The 27266-nt window shown below is 41.4% G+C and overlaps 1 long non-coding RNA gene across 1 annotated transcript in view; it reads left to right on the plus strand.

Moving 5' to 3' along the window:
• The first annotated feature begins 458 nt into the window (after positions 1 to 458).
• LOC110340215 overlaps positions 459 to 27266 on the plus strand; it is a 436963-nt gene continuing 410155 nt past the window's right edge. The window contains exon 1 of the long non-coding RNA XR_005880918.1: positions 459 to 543. This is a non-coding gene — a long non-coding RNA (uncharacterized LOC110340215). The remainder of the gene's footprint in view (positions 544 to 27266) is intronic.

The raw sequence follows: 27266 nt of genomic DNA on the forward strand, positions 1-27266 counted from the left end.
CAGGGAGACTTTACATCCTGTCCTTTGTACTTGATTTTTTTTTTTGTTACATTGTTTAAGGGTTTGTTTAATACTTTAAAACAGTGTGGGCTTGTTTCAAGCATAAGATTAACAATACCCTTTTTCCATTATTCTTTTATCTTAATGTTTATGAGATATGTAAAGAGGGGAAGGTGATCTGGTATATTCCTGGTAGAAACAAGTAGCTCAGGACCTTGGAGGAGACTTTCTATGCTGCCTGGTGTTTGTCAGTTTGAACCAAGTTAAGGTCATCTGGGAAGAGGGAGTTTCAATTGAGAAAATGTCTTCAATTAGATTGGTTTATAGGCAAGCCTGTGGGGCATTCTCTTGATTAATGATTGATGTGGGAGGACCCAGCCCTGAGGGTAGAACCACCCCAGGCAGGTGGTTCTGGGTTGTGTAAGTAAGCAAGCTGAATAAGCCAGGGAGAATAAGCCATCCCTCCACAGTCTCCACTTTGGTTCCTGCCTCAAGTTCCTGTCTGACTTCTCTCCATGGTGGACTGTGATGTGATGCGGGACTGTAAGCCACTCCCTTTCCGCCCAGGTTGCTTTTGGTCATGGCGTTCATCACTGCAGTAGAAAGGCAAACTAGGACAGACATTGGTTTCAGGATCCAGGGATATTGCTGCGATGAACTTGATCCTGTTGGTTGGGAGCGTTGTAGAAAGAGTTGGGAACTTTGGGCCGGAGAGGCCGTTGAGTGCTTGGAACTTAAGGAGCTGTTCCAGGGGAGCCTTGACAATGTTGACAGCAATGCAGATAACAAAGTCTGACTTGTGAAATTCCAGAGGGACATTTGAGAGTCTCTCAAGGACCCTGCCATGGATGTTCATGTGACATGTTTGAGTTAAGAACTTGTAGCTTTGGCCGGGCAGTGGCAGCCCATGCCTTTAATCCCAGCACTCGGGAGGCAGAGGCAGATGGATCTCTGTGAGTTCGAGACCAGCCTGGTCTACAAGCACTAGTTCCAGGACAGCCTCCAAAGCCACAGAGAAACCCTGTCTTGAAAAACCAAAAAGAAAAAAAAAAGACCTTATAGTTTCTGTCCAGCTGGGGCTAAAGAATCCACTGTGGTGGATAGGAGATGAGCATCCTTGAGGTAAATCTTTTGGGAAGTGTTTCCTTAAGGTCAGCACTCAGGCCTTACGCTGTGCCCACAGGGGCAAGGCTGCAACTCGAGCTGGAAGAGTGTCCCAGGTGCTTTTGAAGGCATGAAGGGGCCATGGAGAGCAGCCAGGCTTGGTATCATGTAGCAAGGTTGGAACCCAGAACATTATATTCCAAGTCTCAGGTGCTGGGGTTATTGGAATTGTAAAATTCAGTGTTTTCTTTGGACCTCATTATTTTCCCTCCCCTGTTCCTGCTTCCTTTTCTCCTCTCCTCACTTCTTTTCTTAGTATTTTTTTTTACCTTACTATATATTTGTACTTTTTGTATACTTTTACACTAAAAGATAAAATTTAGAGGTTTTTACAAATTCTTGTTTTCTGTAGTCTCAGGTGTATGTAAGTAAGTATTATCTATGATCTGAGATGTATGTAAGTAAACTATGTCTTGCCTGAGGTGTATATATGTAAGTAAATGCTAGTAGGCCGACCCACCGTGTCTTTCAACCACACCACTTGTTGCTTATTTGTTTCTTTGCTAAAGTTGTCTTTAAATTGCTCAGCTCTGAGGCTTAAAGCCTGAGTTTAAAAAAAATTCTCTGCTGTTGCTCATCCCCGTATCTAGTTAGTCCTGACCAGTTGTTCAGCTGTGATCCCATTAGCTCCCTTACAAACTGGACGGGCAAAGCAAGGTACAGGGAGAATTAGTCACCTGTCAGGAAAATGTGGAGATGGAATTTGAGAAGAAGGCAACATCCCCATCCCCAGATCACTGATCTTTTGATAAAATCAGCTGCTTCGCTCCCCAGGTTGTTTGGTCCTTTACTTTCATGTGATTATTTTACCTGGATGAACTTTTTGTTATCAGTCGCCAGGGTGATTAAAACGATCAGACCATGGGTGTCAGAGCAGCAATCCCAGGAGGGCGTGGTAAAGCAGGTATTTCCAAAGCCCCTCCCTTTTCACAGGTTCTAGTTCCTCAAGTGTGGGGTGAGGGTTGAGCAGGCTCATTTCTGAGGTGTCCCAGGCGCAGCTGCTGCTGCTGCTTCTGCGGCTGCTGGGTGGGGGAGCACACTCCAAGGGCAACAGCACTCAGTTCGTGTTCCTTAAGCCTGGGGAGAAGCTCCTTCGGGGCACTTCTCTCAAGAGTCTCCAGTGAACCCTCATTATCTTTCTAACACGGCTTTGCAGTCCTGTGAGCAATCTAAATTTGTCTTTTTCGCTTCCCAATTCATTTCATGCTTCCCCAGTCATGCCTTACTCTTTCTGTCCCTTCCTCAAAAATGCTTACTGGTGGTCAGCGCATTGATCGGGACTCAGAAGAAGAACCCTTCAGTTCCCCGCCGTGAGGGGAACAAGCTCTCTGCTCATACAGTGTGGACAGAACGATGCCCTCCCTCAGCAACGCACCCACGTTTCCTCTCTTTTGTTGACTTTAACTGTAAGAAGCAGAGACCCCAGACTCCATGACTTGCGTTTCAGGAGGAAAACCATCTTTCAAAAATTTGATTTTAAAGATCATTTGGGTTGTGTTCATGTAAGTACAGGTGCTGGAGGATGCCAGAAGAGGGCTCCATATTCCCTGGAGCTGGAGTTATAGGTGGGTGTGAACTGCCTGCCCCCATGTGAGTGCTGGTGGTTGGAAAGAAGAGAGTGTGCTGTTATTCACTGAAGCATGTCTCCAGCCCACGGGGAGAGTTAGCTCTAAAGCCACTGAGTCTACTTGCAGTGATTTGAGTGTTGAGAGCAGAGAATATGAATGTCATTATGAAGCACTTGTGGAAATTTCCTGAGCTAGCATTCTTTGGATAAAAATCACAACAGTGCTCACTTTCATTAATACAAATGAAATATTTCACAAAACATAAAATCGGCAATTAAGATATAAAGATCCCAAATTATCCCATCAGATGGGATTTGAACAGAATTGTACTCTTGTCTCATCCCAGTTATTACCAAGGTTTATTAGTTAAATATCATGACTAGTTTATGGACCCAATTAAATAAATGATAATCGGTCATTGAAGTCATCCTAAATTTGACAATTTTCAGATAAATATTCTATTTTCCATAGAAAAATGAACAAACATAGTAAAGTGATCTCTCTGAGTCTCTACTTTGAGTATTAGCACAGGATTTTATATCAAATATAATTAGAAAATTCTATATTAAAATATGTTGAGTCTTATTGAGCTGTAGGACTCCCTAGATTCATATACATTATGCTTTAGTAATCTTTAAAGGTGGTATACAATACTTGCCAATTTTCAAAGTTCTTGACTTTTAAGTATTTCATTTTATAGATAATATATACAGTAACTCCACCCTGGGAAGTACACTTGATAGAGACCTTTGACACAGAGTTCCAGGATGACATTTCCCTCTGTGAGTTCATCTGGAAGACATTGTGTTCAGATGTGTTAATAGCAATTTAAAGCTAGATGCTAGATTACTAGCTATTATGAAAAGCTACATCACATGGGAGTGTGAGGTTTCTCTGCTTTTTGATTTTTTTTTTAAATTTAGACTAGGTCTTACTACATAACCCTGGCTGGCTGGGAGCCCAATATATAGAGCAGGCTGATTTCAAGCTCTCAGAGATCCATTTACCTCTCTCTCTGCCGCTTGAGTGATGGGTTTAAGGGAGTGCATCACATACACTGTCCCTGGTGGTGTTCTTGCATTCCTTTGTGGATGTGGGAGGAGATGGTTTGATAGGTTGAGTCTGTACTCTTTTTCCTATGTGTTTTCTGTATCAATCTACCTGTTTTATGTAGGGTAGTGTCTTTGTATACTCTGTGAAGTTTGGGAATATAGGTAGAGTCAAGTCTCTTTGTCTTTGTCTATCTTCAATCAGTTCTATTGGCAGGATTATCTACATCTCAACAAGTCAACATAATTGTCCTAAATGTTCCTTGTTTTCAGTTGAGTCCTGAGGAATTTGTTTTACTGTCATATTTAAGGAAAATGTAATGTTGTGAAATAGTTTTGACCCATTTGCTGTCTGAGTAACCAGAAACAAGTAATTTTAATCTGAAAATCTAAAATTTGAAGTGCTCCAGAATTCAAAACTTTTTGAACACTAACCTTGATAGTGTTAAGTAGAAAATCTCACACTTGACCTCAGGGGACAGGTCACTGTCAAATGTCAGGTACACTAGACATATTGGATGAAGCCATCTTCAGGTAGATGCATGGAGTGTTGATGAAACAGAAATGAATTTTTCTTTCACAAATGGAGCTATGATATCATGTATATGTAAATATTCCAAAATCTGCAAAAAAAGTCTGAAATACACAGCACTCCTAATCTTGAACATCCCAGATAAGGAACACTTAGTTTGTGTTCTCTCCTTCTGAGAATACCGCTATTGTTCCAGTCTTAATTCCATGCTTTGCCTGATTCAAAGTTTTTCCATCTACATCCAAGACCCAGATGACTATCAGGATGGAGGCATCTCTTGATGAAGGGGCTGAGGAATGCTTGTTCCCATCTTATTATCCTCTCTTCTGACACGGAAGTCTTTTAAATTTATGCTTTAACCGAACTCGTCTAGTGTTGGGGTGGGATATCTTGCTGGGTGATTTTTTTTCTTAAGTTGTAGGTACTAAATATGTAGAGTGGACACTTTCTTATGATTTGATACAAAGTGACCATATTTCTGGACTCTCTAGTTGTGACTCTGATCTCTTGCAAGTGGTGTGAGGTTTTATATTGCTCTTGATGGGCTTTAAAAAAAATCAAGCAGATTCTTATTTTTTTTTCAGAGTCCTGTAAGAGTCAAATGTCTGTTCAATGTGCACGTAACAGAGACCACAGGCACTGCACCAATTTTCTCGATTCTTAGCTTACTAGCTGGTAGTCTATGCTTTGGGGTGCTTACTCTTTCACCCCAACAATTAAAGCCGATCTGCTTATGCGTAGTGATAAGATAATAAGTGGACATCTATTCAAAGATCCTTTTTTTTTTTTTACAAGAAACAAAAGTGAGCCTGTTGAAGTTTAGAGTCAGTGTTGTCTCCATGAGGTACAGTAGAAGAATCCGATATCTATGCAATAGATTAACTCTCCGTTGAAGGAGGAGAGCCGTTGCCTGCTGCTGTCCAGGACCTCACTCCTGATGTGGCGGGGAGGAAGGTAGAGGAGATCATATGGAAGTCATCTGGAGACACCAGAAGCTCTTTGCCCACTTGGAACTCCAGTTTCTTTGTTAAGAGTAGGAAATGTTAGACTCTGCTCCCTGTGGCTTTCCTAGACACACCTCCGGAACTGGCATCTTTCCATGCCACCTGCAGGTGCCAGGGTTTGGCTGTTTCTCTCTGCATCTTTGCTGGAACATCTCCATCTTGCTTTGTTTCCTTGCAGATTTCCCTCCTGATCTTTCTGCAGGTGATGAAGCTCAGGGTGCCTCCTGAGTGTGATGGTTAACCTCGATTGTCAACGTGATGGGATTTAGAAGTGGAAGGAAGTTCTGTTCAGATCTGGAAGGGATTATCTTGATTAGGATAAGTGCGGTGGGAAGATCTACCGGCATTGTAGGCAATGTCAGTCAGTCCATGGGCTGGGGACCCAGACTGAGTCAAAAAGGGAACCTGAGCTAAGCACCAGCATCCATCTCTGTCTTCATCATGACTGTGGACACGATGCCATAGCCTCACTCCCCTGCCACCATACCGCCATGCCGTGATGGACTGTGTCTACCTGGAACTGTGAGACCAAACAAACCCTCCCTTCCTTAAGTTGCCTTTGCCAGGTATTTTTGTCACAACTATGTGACATATATAGCTAATACGGTGAGTAAATTGTGTTCCCCAGAGAAAACATGGCTAGTGTACTAGTGGGGAAGACATTTGCAACCTCGGAACAGGTGAAGTTCCCAGGGCCTGAATCTACCGAGAAAGGTAAGAAAGTTTCTCTTTAGGGTGGTCACAATTGCCCAGCTAGATGTTTCTTTCTGCTGATGTCACATGGTATGGAAACCCTCTTCTCATGACTGATGGAAAAAAAATCCTGAAGAAAACATCATTGGGAGAGGAGGGTGGAGGGGGAGAATGGGAGGAATGTCCCTGGCCAGGAGGCCGGAGGTGCCCCAGGAAGCTGTTTCCTCTGAATAGTTAAATGGCTGCCTCTCAACTTGCACAATGTCACATTGAATTTGAAACAGGGAACTTTTTATATTTTTCCCCTGATTGTGCTGGCACCTGGCAGATGCCTATTTACCACAGGCATCAATACACATAGTAATCAAAGGAAATCAGAGGCACAGATTAGCAACAGCTGCAAGTCATTAGTGACAGACACGGGAAAGCACAATTCTGCACCCAACTTTGAAATAACCAATATGAGTATTTCAGAGCACGAGGGTTACCGCAGGGCACCCGCTAACATGAGAGCAGCCAAACAATAGCTGGGCTTGTCTCTCCGGAGAGCCCTCTTCACACAGGCAGCCACACACACTCTGTCATAAACCAATCAATCACAACTATCGGCCCACTGAATGCCAGCCCTTTGCATGGTGCGCCTGCCACACTGGCCTCCCAATCAAAGGTGGCCCCAACTGAGAAGGAACCCCCGGCGGGTGGAACGCGCCACCATCCCCTATCACGATTTTACTGCAATGAGTCTGAGTATGTGGCTGATGCTTCACTTTTATCACTGGCCTGGCTAGAAAGGGGGCATCTAGGGGGGAAAAATAAGTCATCTCTCCTCACTGAATGCCATTTTTTTTGTATCACTGTTCCTGTTTGAAAATCAGCTGCAATTGATGGCCGTTCTCTTGGTAGTTACATATTTTTCCCTGGCAGCACTAACCTTAGCCTACTCCAAAAAATACTGCTCAATTTTTAGCTTTTTCCTAATCAATTCATTCAGTGCCTTGGTGGAATGCAAGTTGGTCATTTAAAAATTTCTAGCTGTTGCCTGATATGTCCCAAAACAAATTTAGCCGGCATGGGTTGCTATTTTAGACCATCTTGGAAATGCAGATTTACTGTACAACTGGGTAATGGCTTAGAGATAAACAGAAGTAGTGAGCGGCTGTCTGATCAGCAGGACCAGGGAAAATTTAGCATTATATATATACTGTGATAATTGGACCATCGGACTATAGGATGTGGCTTAAATTGGCCCCTTCACCACAGGTGGTCTCTTCTCCCTTTACTTGATAGGGAAGTTGTATTTTTCAAAAAAGATTTTTTCTATCTTTTCCCTTTCTCTTTAAAAATGCATTATGAAGGTTTTTCTAAATATTCTTGCTGTAATTAGTTTTGAAGATTAAGATAATAAGTGGGGGAAAATGCTACCTTTTTTTTTTCTGAGACAGGGTTTCTCTGTATTGTTTTGGAGGCTGTCCTGGAACTCACTCTGTAGATCAGGCTGGCCTCGAACTCACAGAGATCCACCTGCCTCTGCCTCCTGAGTGCTGGGATTAAAGGTGTGTGCCACCAATGCCCGGCAAAAATGCCACCTTTTATCTGATATAGAGCCACCCATTAAATTTCAGATTTTTAATAATAAGTGATGAACTCTATTTGCTGCAGTCTTATTTTAAGAGAAAGCTTCCAGGTAACGGAAATTCCAGGGACACTGGCACCTTCTAAGCATTCTGACACGTGTTATGTAGCCCTATGTCTTACTTAAGCAATTTACTTTCTAAAAAAAGATTATTCTATACTTACCAAAATACCATAATCTCAAGGTTTAGAGAGGTTTTATTTCTTAGGATTATTTTATTGGCATAGTATTCATAATTTCATTTGCTAAAGGTTAGCGCATACTTGTTGACTGTCTGCTAGAGGGTGTGATGGACACAGTGACATGATGGATAGACTTGGTCACAGTATGCTTGGCCCAAAGTAAGAATCTGAGCAGATTGTATCTGAGGTGTAGTCTGACTGTAATTCATTGAATATGCCTTCTTCCCTTCCTCTCCAAGTCTCTTTTCTTTCTCCTATATGATCCATACATTATGTCCAGAACTTAGTGGGACAGGAATGAGTATGTTTGCTACACAGAATTAAATAATATGTGTATTGCTAATATGTCTTACTTGTGATAAAGCTTCTATAAGAAAAGGGCCCAGGTTTTAGTGGCTTAACCCCTTGCCCAGGCCACAGGCAGTTCACAGTGGCATGTGTTCTTCTATACAGTGGCTCAAGGACTCAGGCTCTTGTCATCATGTGGTCAAACTTCAGAATCCTCTGCTTCCAGTGGGTACGAAAGGAAGGATAGGGTGAGAACCCACAGTCATTGCTTAAGCAACTGGGCTCAAAGTGACAATCAGCATTTCTGCTCATACATTGTGGGTAAAGATGCCTCAATGGCCCTGCCTACATGAAAGCAAGCTTTGGAAATTCCTATCTGTGGCTGGAATAGGCATTCAAGATGGAAATCTTATACCACAGGGGCAGGAGGACAGACTCGAGTCAAACAAGGATGTGTCAGATACCCTGCTAATTTCAGGAGAGAAGAAATGGACAAATCTTCATCCTTGGGGTGCTACTTGTCTCAGAGGGGCAACATGATACCCAGGTGCCATACAGAGTTGAATGTGAGAGCAGTTGTAGGACAAATGACTCTCCTGGTCATGACTCAGAGGGAAAACTGCTAAAGAAAAATGCCAAAAGACTTTATTTAGCAGAGAAGGGGAAAGAGTATCAGATCTGAGAAATGTGTAAAGCAAAGATGTCCAATGTGTTGAGAGGTGGGTGAGCTTTTCCATGTGTCAGGCGCCCAAGGATGTGAGGGGGTGGAGGGCCAGGTTACAGAAAGTCCCGTGGGCTGTGAGATCTAGGCTGGGATTGTGAGAGTGTCATGGTCCTCTACACCTTCAATGCAGCTTCTCCAATCAGACTTCTTTTTTGGATACTTTTTTACATATGCAGAAGGAAACTTGAGAAGTCGTAATTAGTTTTTAAAATGAAAAGGGTTTGTTTTCTAACAAGGCAGAGAATATCCCTAGCAACCATTGTTATTATGTAGGTATGTGTAATCTTGCAAGAGTCTCATGGAAATACATTTTTAAAAATCTGACTCCAAGGCTGACATTTCTTCTAGGTTTTTAGGCTTCTTCCTTTCCCATTAATACTTTTAATAATAAATGATGCCAGGGAGAAGGAGATAGAGGTTGTCTGAGTTATCCAGGAGGGCTGACAATGTCTCAACTGTTACAGGAAGAGAGTGATTCTTGTGGAATTCTGAATAAGCCTAGAAGAGGAACCATGCCAAGAATGGTGTCACTAGAACATGAATGTGTGTATTAGTTGCTGATTCACTGCTGTGAAAAACATCTGACAAAAGCACTGAAAGAAGGGAGGAAGGAAGGAAGGAAGGATAAAAGAAAGGAAGGAAAGAAGGGAGGAAGGCAGGAAAGAAGGGAGGGAGGAAGGAAAGAAGAAAGGAAGGAAAAAAGGAAGGAAGGAAGGAAAGAAGGGATGAAGGAAAGAAGGAAACAAGGGTTCATCTCGTCTCACAGAGTGAAGATGCAATCCATCGTGGCAGGGAAGTGATAGCAGTAGCAATCTGTACAGATGGTCACATTTCTACAGTCAGGAATCTGTTTTTCCCTTGCTTTCTGCTTTATACTTTCAAGGATTCCAGCCTGTCAAATGATGCCACCCATGTTCAGTATGATGCTTTCCACGTCAACTAAATCCCCCTGGAAATGTCCTCACAAACATGCCCAGAGATTTGTCTCTTACATGATTCTAAATTCAGTCACATTGACACTGACAATGGATCATCAACTTGTGGAAGGCTAGATGAAGAGTGTGTGTGGGCGTGCATGCGTGCGGACACACCCACACACCCACACGCACACTGTTTGCCACAGAAGTTTCAATAAGCTGAATTCCTTATTAATCCACAATACGATACTGTGTGAAATCTAATAGAAAAGTTTAATGATCTCAATCAGGAAGCCGGAAGATTTCGAAGTACCTGCTTCCTTGTTGATACTTCTCTGTGGCCTTGTTAGTTTCTCAATAAATATTTGCTTTCTTGTTTTTCTTAGATGATCTCAGGCTGTCTGACAAATATGTCTACCCTTTATATACTCATTTTTTATATGAAGAGAGATTAGCATAACAGAGTAAATTTATATGCTTTCTTATTCACCTAAGAAATGCATAATCTTCGGAAAACAGTGTCTGGGAGTAGAGATGATGGAGAGACAGAAATATGAGCCATGTGAGGTTTCTCTCTATACCTGACAGAGAAAGTACCCATGTATATAATGACTCTAATACTGCAAAGATGTGAAAAGTTCCAAGAGGAAGGTGTAGACAGAAAGAAGGAATTTAACACTGGAGGGTGCAGGGAAGTCTGGATGGAATGGGTACCACAGGCGTTAGATAGGACTTGTACAGGTGGAAAGAATTTGACCTAGAAAGAGAAGCGAGTTGCAAGTGGGGGTAGATGGCTCATTTGGTAAAGAGTTTGTTGCTTTTGGGAGATGGAGACAGAAAAAATCCCAAGACTTTCTGGACAGCCAGTCTAGAAGAATCAGAAAGCTCCAGAATTGGTGAGAGATCCTGCCTCAAAATGTCACGTGGAGAGCAATTGAAGATACTCAGTGTTGATCTCAGGCCTCCGCATGTGTACTCACACGTATCTATTTGAAAACTAGATCTTCCTTGTCCCACAACCTGAGGCTCAGCTTCTGCTTGTTTTCCTTCTGCAGGTGCAAGTCCTGTAATTCTGAATACTTTGGTAGCCAGAGAAGGTCCCGTGGGTTAGGAGGCCTGCTTGTGGAATATAATACAAATGATGACAGTGGGGAAAAGAGCCTTTTGAGAGAGGGAAGAGGCAACGTTTACTAGTGCTTGAAATGGATAAGTGCTGGCCAATTGGCTTTTTTTAACTGTAAAATATAGAATAGAAAATGCTTGGAGATTTCCTTTTTAGAACTTGGCAGAAATTACAGCAGATGAACATTAGGCAGAACGAAGGGGGGATTTTGCTCACATATGAAAGTTTATAAGAACTCTGGTTGAGTCTGGCTTCAGTATTTGCTGAAGTTTGAGGCTGTGTCAACAAAGATGGGTTAAAGTAAGCATATTTCAGATCCTAAACTGAGCAGCTTCACGGTCTGGAATAGAGAGTAGATTTAAAATGCTTTAAAATGGGTTTCCTTTTCTTTCCCTCCAGCTGTGCCTGGTGCTAGGCGAAGATGAACCAGAAAGTTCTTTGTTCATAGCAACTTACCCACCCTGGGGTGTCAGGCACATTAGGGTTTTGAATCTTGAGTCTTTTCAATCAGTTGGCAGTGGGGTTTGGAGAAGATACATTAGGAGCAGCCAAGTCACTATTCGACATGGTGCTTCAATACCTGAAATATTTTAGCCCTGTTCTCCAGAATAGGATGAATGGGTGATCTTACTGGGTAAAGTAGAGCAATGACTATCCTGGCTGGCATCAGCCTCTGTATCCTTTGGCACATCTGGCTGACCAACATATTTCAGTTAGCATGGGGCATTAGCATCCCAGAGAGCCTCTTTGCTTTATTTTGAACCTTCTTGATTGCACTTGTTGCTCTGACTTTGTTTGGTGATTGGTATGGATTTGATAACTCATCTCAACACACAGATCCCAAAGACCTTTCAGTAAGTTGAACTTGAGAAATTTTATAAAAAAGATAAAGTTCATCTTTCAGTTCATTTCTTGTCCTATGGAGGGTCTACATTTTGAAGGTAAAGACTTTTAATAAGTTTTCATATTGGGAAAACTTACCAATAATAATACAAAGAGATAACTTGACAGAATTATGGGAAGATGGCAGAGTAGAGTCCTCTGGTCATCTGTCTTTCTACCCAAACCACAATTCTCTGGCAGAATTTGTCTGATATAACTGTTTTTGAGTTCTAATGTCTACCTAAGGCTTGCAACATCCCATGGAAGGCTTGTATGGTCAACTGTGACTAATTCTGTTCAGTTTCAGCTCTTGGCACAGTGGCTGTTTTATAGGCAGTTGTGTGGCATTACTGGTTCAGCTCAAAGGCATCTTGCAGGAATCACTAATTGTACTTACCCACATTGTTGCAAGTCTCTAACCCTTCACTGACATGACTTCCAGATTATTTTAAGGAACACAATCCCCTTCTCCCTCTCACTTTAGAAGCTATATACACACTTAGCCCACTTACCTGGGAAAAAAATGAAGGATCAAAAAGACCTGAGAAGACCTTAGGCTTCAATTAAGTTGTTTTTCAATACAGAGAAAGTCTAGAAAAAATCAACAATTAAAACAAAACAATGAGCTTACTGTGGGTGAGAAGAATTTATTTCCAAGGTGCCATGCTATTTAATTAAAATATAGGAAAGTATGGACGAAAACCCTTCAAAGACAAAGTACAGAAACAAGCACAAACCCCAGAAAACACTGAAGACCCGATGGCATACCTACTAGATACAGATTTTAAAGACACTGTTTTAAAGACGCTCCAGGAGCTGAAAGAAAACAGGAAGTGGAGGAAACAATGACTGAAGAAAAGAGGCATCAATAGAGATATATGAGACATAAAATGAAGTAGAAATCCCAGGGCTGAAAAGAGCGTTAGTTGAAATGCACAGTTCACTAGGGAGATTTGAGTAGGTGTTAGATGGTTAGACTATTATGGTCTGCAAACTGCCTATCTGGGAAACATTTACGTGGAATTCTGCTTGTGAAATTAGGTGGGTTTCTGATTCCTCTAGAAGCCTGGGAGAGCATTGGATCACCCGTTCCCAATTGGTCATTTCTCTCTGCGGATGGGAGAATCAGTGCTAATTGATACTTTTTATATTTAATTACAACCAATTTCTTCTGTCTGGCTGCCCTGAAACCAAGAAGAGGAAAACAGTGTTTGACATGCAAATCTTCTAACATAAATATTTCTTAACCTCATCAGCTTCAGGATTGGCCCAAATATAGACTCTTCAGGATGCAAGCTGTGCAAAGTGGTTTCTTATCTGTATTCTGACCCTGTGTCTTGAGACCTACTTTCTGGAAGCTATCTCTGAAGTCTGGTGATAGGAATCTGGTCTTTTCTACTTGCCTGGCACCCTGATCTCCTTTGTTCTTTACTGATATAGTTATTCCCCACATAGCCTGATGAAACATCTTCCATGACCTTTTGTCTAACTCTCTCTGAAGTTCTGGGTCACAGAACTCTTCCTGGTGGCTTTGGTGGCTTTGAAGATGTTCTTCAACACAATTCTACAAACTCAACTCTACACAAATCAACAAAACACTATACAACTCTACCCTCCACATTTTCTTGATAGCATTCCTTAACTGGTCCCAGCTCCCTACCACTCCTGATACCCTGCCATCCCTTGGTACTAGTAAACGTGTTTTACTGTTGTTCTTTAATGTGTGTGTGCATGCATGCATGTGTGTCTGTCTGTCTGCCTGAAAAGCACATTCTATCTCTCTTACTCTAATGTCTTCCCTGGCCTCTGGAGATCTTTTCCTTCCTTTAACATCCTATGGGCTATTGCCAATGGCACTGAAAGACTCTAAAGTCTGGCTAGTGAATGGAAGAGAGGGAGCTTGGGGAAATTAAGAAGTCCATGACGAACGTGATTTCTTTCAGGTAGGAAAAGTTTCATGTGTTTCTTAATCTTTATTAGCTCTCCTTATTTCTAAAACAGGAACAATTAAATTATTCTGTATTTCATTACCTGGTTTTTATTGAGATTAAGAATGATAAGATTCATCTCAAATCTTCATCTCTGAAGTCTTCTACCGAGTTTAATTTGTTGAATCTGCTTCTCAGAGATGTTGTTAATGAACTGACTCACCATCAAAACCCTCACTGTTTACTGTAGGCTATGCCTGCATCTGCACAGCACTATTCGCTTCACCAGCAAGGGTATACATAAAGTGACATATTTATATTTTATAAGTTCTAAACATTAATGCTATTTTTTATTCATGACTTGCCTGTTACCCTCTCACCCCCACGCCTGTCATCGTTAGCATGAAGTCTGATGGACACATCCCAGAGATAGGTCATATCTGAGTGCACCACAACATCACTCACTGTAGCTGCGTCACAGAATCAGCCTATGTTGAATGGGTAGAGAAAATGAGGTCTACCCTATGACACTCAGACACACACATGTCTATAAGCAGTGTCTGGTCCCACCTAGAGGAGCAAGCATGAACCGTTTTTAACTCTTAAGTGTCTTCTTCAAATAACCTTGAAAGGTATTAGGGTATTGGGGAGTTTTTCTACTTTTTTTTTGTTTGTTGTTGCTGTTTTTTTTTTTTTTTTGAGACAGAATTTCTCTGTGTCACTCTGGCTATCTTGGAACTCACTTTGTAGGCCAGGTTGGCCTCGAACTCAGAGATCAGCCACCTGCCTCTGCCTCCTGAGTGCTGGGATTAAAGGTGTATGCTACCACTGCCCGGCAGTTTTCCCAACTTTTTTGTTTCACATGAAGTAGTCTAATATGCATAAACATAAGTCCTGATTATTGAATGCTACCTATGTTCCTGGGTTGCTTCACAGGCACCATCAAGAATTCTCCAGGCCACCTTCCTGGGTCTCCCTTCCGAGTCTTACTTTGCAGCTGTGGGAGCTGAGGCCCACAGCTGACTTGGTCTCTGAGGCATCAGTCAGGATGAAGCAGAACCGGGATTGAGCCCAGGCCTGACCTCACAGGGTACTCTTATTCTCACCCATTAGCTTGTATTTTCAACATCCCGAGAGCCAGAGACTCCAGAACGGAAGTCTGATGGTTTCCCTCATTTTGAAGCATGTCCCAGGTGGCTGCTGTCTGTGTGGAAGATAAAGAATGGGCATTGTGTTCTTTGCTGGTGTGCAAAAGAAAGATGTACTTATCTCTGGGAAAAGCAGAGGCGGGGCGGCGGAAGGAGATAGCTCCCTGCAAGAAAAGGGATGACTCCGTGTCCTAAATAGGCAAGGCCCTCTGCCAGCTCATGTCTGCCTTTTATGTTCAGACTCTTGGTCTGTTCTGACCACCATGGCTCCAGGGGAGGTCTGTAAGCTTACTCCTGCTATCTTCTGCTCCCACCTGCAGAGAGCGAACCACAGGGAAGCAATCTTTTCTTAGGGTCTGAAGTCAAGTCCAAATATAACAAGATCCCCATAACTCCCCCCACCCTCCGGAGCTTAAGCCCAATTCCCTCTGCCCAGATGGCTGTCACTGAAAGGCAATGTTCACCCACAGCGTCGTCCTTTTGTTGGCTGCCCTCTGATTGCGGCTAATGACTCCCAGCTGTACTGCCTCCAAAGACTCGGGAAGATGAATCTTTAAAAAATAATTTAATAACTAGACTCCTCCAGGGGTGGGTGGGGTTGATGCCAATCCGGATGGAAAATTGCCTTATCCCATCTAGCCAGTGGATGTTCCATGGAAAGAGAGGAGAGTCGCTAGGCACAGATGAAACCCTTTTGATGTTTTCTCTACGAATCCAATTAACTCTCTTTTCTAACTTTGTTAGAAAACATTAATCTATAAATACAAAATAAAATGTTATATCTATATCTGGGTAATAGAAACGTAGTTCCTTTAGAGAAACTGAAGGGACGTCTTTTAGAGCTATGACATTCGAGGACATTCCTTGAATCAGTTATATTCTAGGTTCAGTATCTTTGGATGGTTTATACCATACCAAAAAAAAAAGTGTTCATTGAACTGTAAGACTTGGCTGCCTGGAATTTCCCACTTGTCTTTGGAATGCCAGGTTCTCTGAAAGACTGACTTCAAATAGTGTGACCCAGCAGAGTAAGACTTGAAGACTCAAAGCTCTCCATGTACCTGCTACACATCAAGAATACATGTGTAGGGGTGTTAAAAATTCCAGTTTCTAGGTTCTTCCTCTTCTGCTCTTCTCTCCCTCTTCCCCTCCCCCCTCCTCTTCAAGAATAGTCTAAAAGTGCTGGGTGAGAAGGGCAGGAGTGGAAATGTTTTTATCAGCTTCACAGTAGACCATTTCAGTGTGTATAGGTGCTTCTGGAATCCAGAGTGCCCCAAGTCTCGTTCCTCCTCAAGGACCATCCGCCTTGGGTTTAGAAACAGGGTCTCTCAGTGGACCTGATGCTCATCAGTTCGGCTAGATTGTTTTGGCCAGTGAGTCCACAGCCTCCTCCTGTCTCTGCCTCCCTGGACTGAGATTATAGGCACGCATACCACAAACAGCTTTTTACCTGAGTGCTGAGGCTGGAAATTGGTTCCTAACACTTTCAAGGCAAGCACTTCACTGAGTCATCGCCTTAGCCCCTGAAATTAAATACCCCTCTTAAAACTTTCTCTAGTGTCTGATGAGATTTGCCATTGCATCTTCTCCATCATGTCTTCCTTTAAAACTGTAGATGGAATTTACTCCCTATCCCCACTTAACATCCCGTGAAATGGGTGTTCCATGGCTTTGTCCTGCCCTCTCAGGATGTGGATTGAATACACTTCTGCCTTGAGCAGCTGACTCTGTTCTGCGATGGTTTGTTGATGGAGCTCCATCTCTTGGGCATTGTGTGGTTTATAAGAAACAACATGAGCTTTGGAGCTGAGCTGCGGCACGGCCCTCTTGTTGAAACTTCATGACGCTAATTTTCAGTCTATGAGACAGAACTTGTGATATTGCTGAGTGGAAGAGTACCTCACCGAGATATAAGTAGACTGTGCTAATGCATCCTCCAGGCCTCTATTTTAATATTTGGATAATGGTTTTTGTTATCACATCCCATAGTCATTCTTAACATTTTATACAGCTCTCAATTTTAGCTAGATTTTTTTTGGTAGTGGAAATTTGTTAAAAATGTTATCTGAAATTTAATTGTTTAATAAATAATTATACAAATGGGGAAAATGAAGTTGATCAGGCTTATCTATTGATCTTTTGGTTCAGATATTGTTGTCTAACACAGTGTTTTGCTCATAAAGGATACTTAGTGAATGTATGTTGGGTTGTGTTGCACTTGTGAGTCATTAGCAAGTTTCCAGGGAGCAAGGAAGCTCCAGAAATTTAACCTAAGGTAGCCTGAGGAAGGATAGGGTAATGATCTAAAATAGAGGAATTTCTGTCAAAGATTTTTCTGCATCTAATGAGATGATCCTGTGGTTCTGTCCTCCAATATACTTACATGGTAGAGTACACTTACTATGAGTTTTATCTATGTTGAACCATGCCTGCATCTCTGGGAGGAATCCCACTTGATTGTGGTAGATGAACTCTTTGCTGTGCTTGTGAATTTAGTTTGTAGGCATTTTACTGAGATTTTTTGCATCTCTGGTCACAAGGGGGGTCAGCCTGTGGTTTACTTTTTTTACTATATTTTATTTTTTATTTGTTGGGTCTTTGGTTTGGGGAAGAACTCCCCCAAATCTAGAGATAGATACACCATATATATGATCCAGCTACACCACCACTCCTGAGCATATTCTTAAAGAGCACATTTTCCAATTATAGAAATATTTATTCATTTGTGCTCACAGCTGCTCTATTCACAATAGCCAGGAGATGGGAACAACCTGGATGTCCATCAACAGGTGAACAGATAATGAAAATGTGGTTCATATACACAGCAACATATTATTTAGCTGTAAAGAAAACTGAAGCCATGAAATTCACAGGTAAATGGATGAAACTGTGTGGTAGTTTGAATAATGACCTCCGTTAGTAGCGTATAATAGCTGCCGATGTCAAAATCTCTTCCATGTCTTATAAGGATGAGCTGGTTCTCTCCCGAGTGTTTTACTGGCATAGCCATGACACCAGGAACACGGACCACCAAGGCTGATCTTTTTCCCTGGAGGAAATAATTAAGCACTTCTCCCGAGAGAGTGTTACTGAATATAGCAAACATCTAAGCAGGCACAATGTTCTGGAACCCAAATTGGGGACTCACCATCCTGTGGGAATACACAAACAGATCCTTGGGCCCACACCAAAACCAGATCTGGCCCTTTCCAAAGGCCCGAGGGTAGGTCTTATCATTTAACCAGAGGTTTTTGCTGTACAGCAGATCGCCAATGATGGTCTGTTGCAGAGTTGCCAGAAGCATCCACAATTTAAAAAATAAGATATAGAGGATAAGTGATAGAGTAGAGTGAGAGGAGCCAAGATGACCCCCAAGGCCCTCAGTCTTTAGGCTTTCAGAGTGCGATGGGTGTGTGTTCCACAATAGTCTGCCCTTGGGGGTTGTAAGGAATTCTGATTTTGGGGGAAATATCAAAATCTTGACAAAAGTGATTGAAACCTCTGCTGACATAGGCAGGGCCATTATCGGTCTTAATTTGTCTTGGGACCTCCATGTATACAAAAACCTGTGTCCTAGCAGCCAAAAGTTTGTTCTAAGTTCTCTTGGCAGCTGAGCCTCTGCGAAGGCATCTTTAGCTTTCTCGACCTGCTCCTTCGCTACCGTATTATCACCGAGAAGCACGTTCTTAGAGAGATGCCACAGAGAAAAGGTAACAACTGGTATGGTATTTGGCCCTTTTTTATGTAATGTCCTTTGTAGGTCTACTCTAACCTGCTCCCAATCGAGGAAATTAAGATCACCAGAGACCAAAAACCAAGGGCTGACTTTATGTATAGTTTTAAAGTTTTTTGTTGTCTCCCATGCCAAGTTAAAAACTTAAGGCTGCAGCCAAACCTCCACTACTGACCTAGTACATTTCTTTTCTTGCCATCTACAGCTATGCTCAATTTAGACTTTAATTATGTCAATGTAAAGCTGAACCTTTAACATTTACATGTAGCCATAAACAACTCCTGGCGTTACTCTGCCCATTTTCTTCCTTTATATACAAGTACGTATACGTGCATCAGACAGTCTGTTTCGTTGGTGTCTCACTTTCAAGGCTATCAGAGGGCTGAGGGTGGAGGTGTGGGAAAGGGCAGCTGTGAATGCTGGGAGGCTTGCGCCTTTGCTTGGACACATACTCCCTAGGCTGATGAAAGACTGGTTCATTTCCAGTTTTCTGCAATTGTCAATTTTTGGCATTTTTTTCAGTGGCCTTGTCACTTTCATGCAGGACAGAGTTTTCAGAAGTTCTAGCCAACGTTGTCATTCATATCCCCTCTTGGCCTATAAAAGTTGAAACTGAAAAATCTAAATGTTATGATGAAGTCATGGGAATTCTTTTGTCTTTTTTTGTCTTATCATGTCAGCAATTAGTGTTAACTGAGTCATTGAGAGAAAAATGTTTTTCTAACTTGAAATTAATTATTCTATTCTTATGTGCTTGGGATTCCCGCCTAATATAAAAAATACAGCCAACGAAACCCAGCAACTTTCGATGTAATCAGGAAAAGCAGAAGGAGCGTGCAAGAACAGAACTCCATTACTTGAGGTGGGCGGCAGAGGCATGCACAGGAAAAGATCAAGGAGCGTCATTCAGGAAATTTGGTTGGACCACTATTAGGTCAAAAAAGGGGAGAGGATATTTTGGCAAGTAGGCTTGAGAAATAATGCTGCTTTCTGTGTGTTCACACGTGAGTGCGGCACACACCTAGAGTTGAAAGGATAACACTCGCATACTGGTTCCTGCCTTTCTACCGTTTTTGAGATGTGACCTCATTGCTGCTGTGTGTAGGAGGCTAAGGGACCTGTGGGCTTCTGGAGATTTACTGTCTGTGCCACACAGTTCCCATGGCACGTTGGGATTACAAGACCTGTGCATCCTTGCATGTAGCTTTTGTCTTCCATCTTCCTCGCCCAGTGTTGAATGTTTTGACACGACAAAAACGAAAGATAAAAACGAGGAGCCCATTGGGTTGCACAGAAGTTCTCGATGACTTTATTCATTTGTTGTAGTTGAATTGGGTGGTGCTTGTGTGAGAGAAATCAGACTGGAGACAGTATTTTGACATGTGAAGAAATAGGGGCCTTGACTCTTTGACAGTACTTTAGAAGTTTTCTCTAAAGAGAAGAGAGAGGACAGTGTTTAGTTAGAATGGGAAGTATGGGTGACAGTTTGACAACTTTGAGACAATTAAATGTGGATGAATCCAATGAGAGAGAGTTAGAAAAAATAGGGGGAGACATGCTTGACAGAGTGCTTGGTTGTTTAATGACCATTTTTTTAAAAGTCTGTTTCTATCCACCCCAGACAGAGAGGTCAACTACAGACCAAAGAAACAATTCTACCCATAACCAGCTTTGTGAACCAATGAGGTTTTTTTGGTTACTTTTAGAAGAGTGGCTGAAAGGTTGCTTAGCAGAAGTGTAGACAACTTATGGGTAACTATACTACAGAATAGTATAGCTCCCTCCTGAAGCAATTATATCCACTTAACATATTTAGGAAAGGGAGAGGCCTCATCAATGTGTTTATATCTGCTGTAGCTTGTTTTTTTTTGAGACAGGGTTTCTCTGTATTGTTTTGGAGGCTGCTCTGTAGACCAGGCTGGCCTCGAACTCACAAAGATCCCCTTGCCTCTGTCCCTCATGAGGGAAGAAACCAAGATCTAACACTTGCTACCCTCTGCATGTCATGGGGTCTCCAAAAGTTGACTGAAGATAGTTGATTACTGTGATGTCACAGGACTGTCTGAGTCTTTGGATACCATTTGGGAAGGGGTTACAGCTTAACCCTTCTTAAATGCTTGTAGGTAATTAATTTTAATGGCTATTGAGTGACTTGAAGAACCAGACTTTTTTTTTTCCTGCAAAGCATTTTCTGAAAATTAGAACTGGTACTTCTCTTCCCCCAGTAGACCAGTTAGCCTGTCACTTTCTGTCTTATTTTTCTTAACTTAAATTTGATTTTTGAAGGCTTTAATATCATTCTCTATCACAACATTATTTCCATAACAGCAGGATGAAATTTGAGTAACCGTTCTAGTTTCCTACATTTGTGAATTTAATTCCCACTTTGTCAAAATGGGCTTCTGTTGGGAGATGAAGCCAGATGCACGGAGTTGCTCAAGCCTTAACTATCTCTCCAGTCTGCTAAAGCAATTGCATTAACAATCTCAACAGATATGGCTGCTGGCTTTCTTGCTCTCCTTCATGTCTCTGCTCCTGTTCCACGATTTATACTCAAGCTTGACCACATCTGGCTAGAAAACAATGACTGTGGGCCTACTCTCTTGGGTTTAAGCCACCATTGTTCTCAAGATTTCTCTTCTATGCACCTAACCTCCAGAAGCTCCATTTTTTGACTGAAAAGAGGAGAGAGTGGAAGTTTACCAGTGACACTGGGTTATCTGCCTTATTTGCACATTTGAGTGATTTTTTGATATTTTTCTCTTTTCTGACACTCAGTATCAGTACTCTTACCTTGAAGATTTGTTGGGATTAAATCAAATAATTCAGACATGAGCATCTGTTGGGATACTTTGTACAAGGAAAATCTAATCTTTATCTGCATAGACTTGGCTATATTTTAGAGGCAGCACTTTTTCCAAAAGGAGTTTATTTAAAACCTAGTTCTACTTGTATTCAATGTAGGCAGTTACTGAGTTCTCACTCTGAGAATTAGTGACCAGACTTTTCTGCATTCCATTATGTTTGCGCATTACACTTGACATTTATAATGGACTTTCTTCATGTGAATTTTAGTGCGTTTTTGTATTGTATAACATATAGAAACCAAAATCCTGTTGGTCCATCATTTTGTATAAGTCAGTACTTAACAGAATCTGCTTATTCTTTGTATGAAATTATTCAGAATCCACATGGTCAAGAAATTGAACTATAACAGAAACAGGGCTCTTCATCCTGGGCTCTAGGAACACAACAGGTACAGCTATCAAGTTTTAAGGAAATATGGTAGTAGCTTTATCTGAGAGTTTCTTCTCTGTTGCAAATTATACAGAACAATAAGCTGAAAAAAAAACCAGCTACAAATTCAAGTTTCAGTGGTATTAGGTGACCAGAAAATTCTTTTTATTTTGAGATTGGGGGGGGGTCACACTATGTAGTCTTGACTTGTCTGAAACTCATTATGTAGAACAAGCTAACACAGAACTCATAGAGATCTATGTGCCTCTGCTTCCTGAGTTCTGGGATGGAAGGTGTGGGCTGCCGTACCTGGCCTAGAAAATTTTTAAACTGCAGAATTATAGACCTTTAGTTCAAACCAGCAGAGGGAGGCAGGGACAAAGGAGAAACTGCATGGTGGATGCTGACTGACAGGGAAAAGGATGGTGAAGGAGACACGAAGTGAATTAATTCAGAAAATGGGGGTCGGGGGAGGACATACTCTAGAGTAGCAAGCACACTTAGCATGGATGCGTTCAGGGTGACCAACTCACCTGAGTTTACCTGGCATGGTCCCACTTTGAGCACTGAGAGTCTCATGTCTTAGTAGCACTCTCTCTCTTCTAGTCCTGGAAAAACTGTAATATGGATGATTCTAGATGAGCTAGAACAAGGCGTGGTGACATTGTAGGGCTGTCAGAAGGATCCAGGGCTACACAGTTGGAGACTGGAGAAAATACAAGGAAAAACACATTAACAGACACAAGGATGGTACCTTGGAGATAAGAGTTTGTACTGTGTGGTGGTGACTGGTGAAAACACTGGGAGATCATATTGGGTCGATCAGTCAGCCAGTCAGTGAGTCAGTGGTTGCAGAGGCAGAAGCTTTAGTGGACCCAGCCTGTGGAACAGAGGAGAAAGTTCATGCAATGCACAGTTTGGGAGACAGGAAGCTCATCTGCTCTTCCATCATGCTTCCTAGTAATCTTTGGGAATGGCTGACGAAGGAACAACAAACTCACTCAAATATAAGCAAGAAAAGTTGTCACAGCATCTGTATAGAGATTTAGTAAATCTTGGACAAGAATAGGAACATTTTGCTATAGAGGAATGAAATGTACCAGGAAGTTATTACCAGGAATCAGATAAGAATTATAAGTCAACATTGTATCAAAAAAATGGAAAAAATATCATGGAACAATGATTCATGTACAAAAATCAGAAAGCAGAGACCTGGCGTTAGACAAGAGAAGGTGTTGACACTGGACAGCAGGAGGTGGTGAGAAAATTAAAGGGAGGGGGAAAGGAAGATTTGGCTGAGACCAAAAATTAAAGTAAAAACTAAGTCAGAAGCAAAGACCAAATTACACAAAGTATTAGGAAAAGAAGACATCATTGAAAGTAAGGGCCAAAGTTGACAGACACAAGAGAAACAAATAAACTAAATGAAGAAGAAATTAAGAGATGTGTATTAGAAACAAATTATAGGGAAAAAAGCCCCAGAAGCAAGAGAGATTTAAGACATGTAAATGAGAAGATCAAAACAAAAAGAAGCACTTAAATTACATAATTCAAGTTTCTAAAAGGATAAATCATGAATCCATGCATTTAAAAGGCTTACAATGTATTACGAAAAATCAGTCCTGAAAAGTAGCCATCAAAATACACTATAAATGAGCAGGCTAAAGAAAGCATATATTGGGTGGGCACGTTAAAATATCTAGTCACTCAGTATAGCATGAAATTGGATAAAAATCAGGCTTCTTAAAAAAATGTAAACCAATCCCCAAAGATGGTGTAAAAATCTTTATATAAAAACTAATGTGAAAATGGTTTTGCGGAGTGCTGTACAATTTTTGATGTCCAGAAGATTCTAGCAAACAGTTTTGACTGCAAGAGAAGAAACCAAGATTAAGAAATTCCACAGCCACTCAGTGGCTGTGGAGACTTTGATGGAAGGCTGGCATTCACTGAATGTCTCTACATGTAGACTTAAGACTAAGCGAAGAAAAGGGCCCAGCTGCGATGCATGTTTGAAAGCAAGGCATGGCATTAGAGGGCTCCAGAAGGTGTTTGCAGGGGCTAAGGCTTTGTTGGAGTTTGAGACACGGGACAAAAGGTGGAAGGAAAGCTGATTAAGTATAAGGAGGTGGCTTCTATTATCGCTGTGACGTGGAAGTCATGTCTATTCATTGGGATTAGTGGGCTGGAACTGGGTTTAATGGTCAGCAATATAAATTTTTAAATGTGTCTGAAATAGCCTGGAAGATCAGGCTTCTACACAGCAGGGTAGAACTATGTGTAAGAAAGTGTTGCTATTGAAAGGAAACCTGCAGTTAGGCTGTTAGTGAAGCTCAACAATTCATTGTGAAGCTACTGGACCTGATTTCTCCATTGCATGCCACACAGCACACAGAAGTTTATAGTGGATTTTTACATCAGATTTTATCTGTGGACATACTCCCATTTTAAAGTCAATTCAGTCGTTTAGTTCATTTTTCTTTTATACTATGATGCCCTAATGGCAAGAGAATTGTTTTTCTCACTTTATCATGTGGGTCCTGGGGGATCAAACTCAGATCATCAGGTTTGGCTACAAGTGTCTTTACTCACTGAGTCATCTCATAAACCCTAATTTATCTTTTCAAAAAGGAAAATTCCAGAATAATTGTCTAGAATAGCTGTTTTTATAGTACCAAAGATTTTTATATTTTATTTTTTAAATTATAATATAATTACATAATTTCTCTCCTTCCCTCTCTCTTCCCTCCATCAACCCTCTGTTCTCTTTTTTTCTTCAACTGTTATTATGTGTATATACATATACCACATATATATGTGTATATATATATATATATACAAACACATACACATAAACACACATATTTCTAAATACATTAAATACAACCCTCTCAGCCTATATAACGTTACTCGTATGTATATGATCTCAGGGCTGGTCACTTAGTATTGGGTATTTCCCGGTTGTTCATAGTTTTTTATCTAGAGTTGAGACCCTATTAGTTTTTTTTTCTTTCCATGTAAGCATGTTCATTGGTGCCATCATTGTTCAGGTCATGTTTAGGCAGCCATAGTTCTGTACTATTTTGTGAATGTCTTTGACAATCTTGACCAGCAACTCAAAGAAATGCCTCCTATGCCTGGAGGTGTGGTTTTTGTTAGATAGTCTTGTGGGTTGCATTGTCACTCAGATAAGGAAATTTCAATATATATATATATTTATTTAAACATATGTATTATAGAGGTATTTTGAAGTAGTTAATAGTATGATTCTTGACTATTTCAGACAACCTATGATTTTAACCCTTTTTTTTCTTCTGTACTTACCTTCTTCCCTTTTTAATTAGACTTCCTTGCTTTCCTATTTCCCTTTCAGATCACTTTTACTCTGATATTCCCCCTCTCTATTACTCCTCCCTCAAGTATTTTAAATCTACTGAGCACTTGCTTTTTATTTATTGAACATATGTTCCCCAAACACTTACTTTATGCCCCATATGTGCAAGATTTTTTTAATGTGTATGAGAAAAGTACAAATAGTTACTTGGGTTTTAAAATGTGTTTGCTTTGTTTTTATAGTGCTGGGAATTGGATGCTAAGCAAGCATGCCATTACTAAGTCAAACCAAGACCAATTATGTGAATATCTACATTTAGAAATACTTATCATTTATGTAGGGGGTATTTTACTTAGAGTTCCTATTGCTGTGAAGAGACACCATGACCATGGCAACTCTTACAAAGGAAAACATTTAATTTGGGTGTCTTACAGTTTCAGAAGTTTAGTCCATTATCATCATGGGGGGACATGGTTGTAATCAGGCAGAAAGGTGCTGGAGAAGGAGCTGGGAGTTCTACATCTTGAGCCACAGGCAACAGAACCAACTATGTGTCACACTGAGCATAGCTCGGGCAAAGGAGACCTCAAAGCTCACTCCCAGTGACACACTTCCTCCAACAAGGCCACACCAACTCCAACAAAGCCACACCTCCTAATAGTGCCATTCTCTATGGGGGGCATTTTATTTTGGACCACCACGAAGGGGCAGAATGCAAAGTAAGAAAGCTTGTACAAAGCTCATTTCCTACTTCAAAGTATTAGAATATTACTCAGAGTTATTGTGCCATGCTCGTTGCTATTGTGATTCATAGTTTTCATAGCAGGTAGGACTACTGTTTGCTTCTCTCCCTTGGAAGTTTGCATGGTATCCTTAGGGAGGAGGCTTCCAGATTAGATGTAGCTCAAGTTCTTTGGATCCTGTGTTGGAGGTATATGGTGTCTTTAGCAATTGGGACTTAACTTCTACCTCTGAGAGGCAACAGCAACAGTCTATAATTTTTTTTGGAATCTCTTGGATAACCTTGACTAGTGGCTCAAAAGGGGGCTTCTCATGCTTGATTTGGGGATTTTTGTTAGATAGTCTATGATTCTTGATGGGAGCAGTCTCAGCCCAGATGAGAAAATTTCACTTAAACTATCTATGTATATGTATATACAGACTTGTATGAGTTATATGGAATTTTAGGTAGATAAAAATGAAATGATTCTTTATGAATTTTCAAGCACCCTTACTGTAATTTTACCCTCCTTCTGTATTCATGTCTCACCCCTTCTCTAATTAAAGACACACCAGTGTTTTTCACTTCTCCCTTCAGATCCCTTGCACCCTGCTGTTTCCTCCTCTATTGCTCTACCTCACAGTCCCTTTACTGTCCTGGTTTCTGCAGTTACTCTAGGTTCTGTAGTCACAGCTGAAGACTAGAGCTAGAAGCTTCAGATGAGAGAGAACACATATTTGTTTTCTGGACCCGCAGAAATGGTTGACCTGACTAGCGAGAGCACGAGATCCTAGCGGTAAATCTGGGGAGCCAGAATTGGACCAAACCAAGCCCTCTGAATGCTGGTGACAGCTAGGAGGCCTGGGCAGTCTATGGGACCTCTAACAGTAGAGCCAGTGTTTATCCCTAGAGCACAAATGGACTTTGGGAGCCCATTCCCTATGGAGGGATACTGTTGCAGCACAGATACGGGAAGGAGAGTCTGGGCCCTACTCCAAATGATGTGACAGACTTTGATGGTTCCCCCATGGAGGGCCTCACTATCCTTGGGGAGTAGGTGGGGAGTGGTTTGGGGAGTTGGTGGGGAGCATGGGAGGATGGGAGGGCGAGGAGATGGGGGATTGATATGTAAATAAGAGTGCTTCTAAAATAAAAAAATATTAATAGGATCTTTTCTAGTTCTACCCATTTGCCTGCAAATTTCACTTTTCTTTACAGCTGAATAGTATTCCCTAGTGTATGTGTACTGAATTTCCATGGTCCATTCATCATTTGAAGGACATGTAGGTTGTTTCCATTTCCTTACTATTGTTAACAGAACAGTGGAGAAAAATGACTGAACAAGTATCCATGGGCTAGGCTGTTGAGTACTTTGGGCGTATAAAGACATGGAGGCTGAAGATAAA

Source organism: Mesocricetus auratus, unplaced genomic scaffold (genome assembly GCF_017639785.1).
Source record: "Mesocricetus auratus isolate SY011 unplaced genomic scaffold, BCM_Maur_2.0 Super-Scaffold_100013, whole genome shotgun sequence".
Lineage (NCBI taxonomy): Eukaryota > Metazoa > Chordata > Mammalia > Rodentia > Cricetidae > Mesocricetus > Mesocricetus auratus.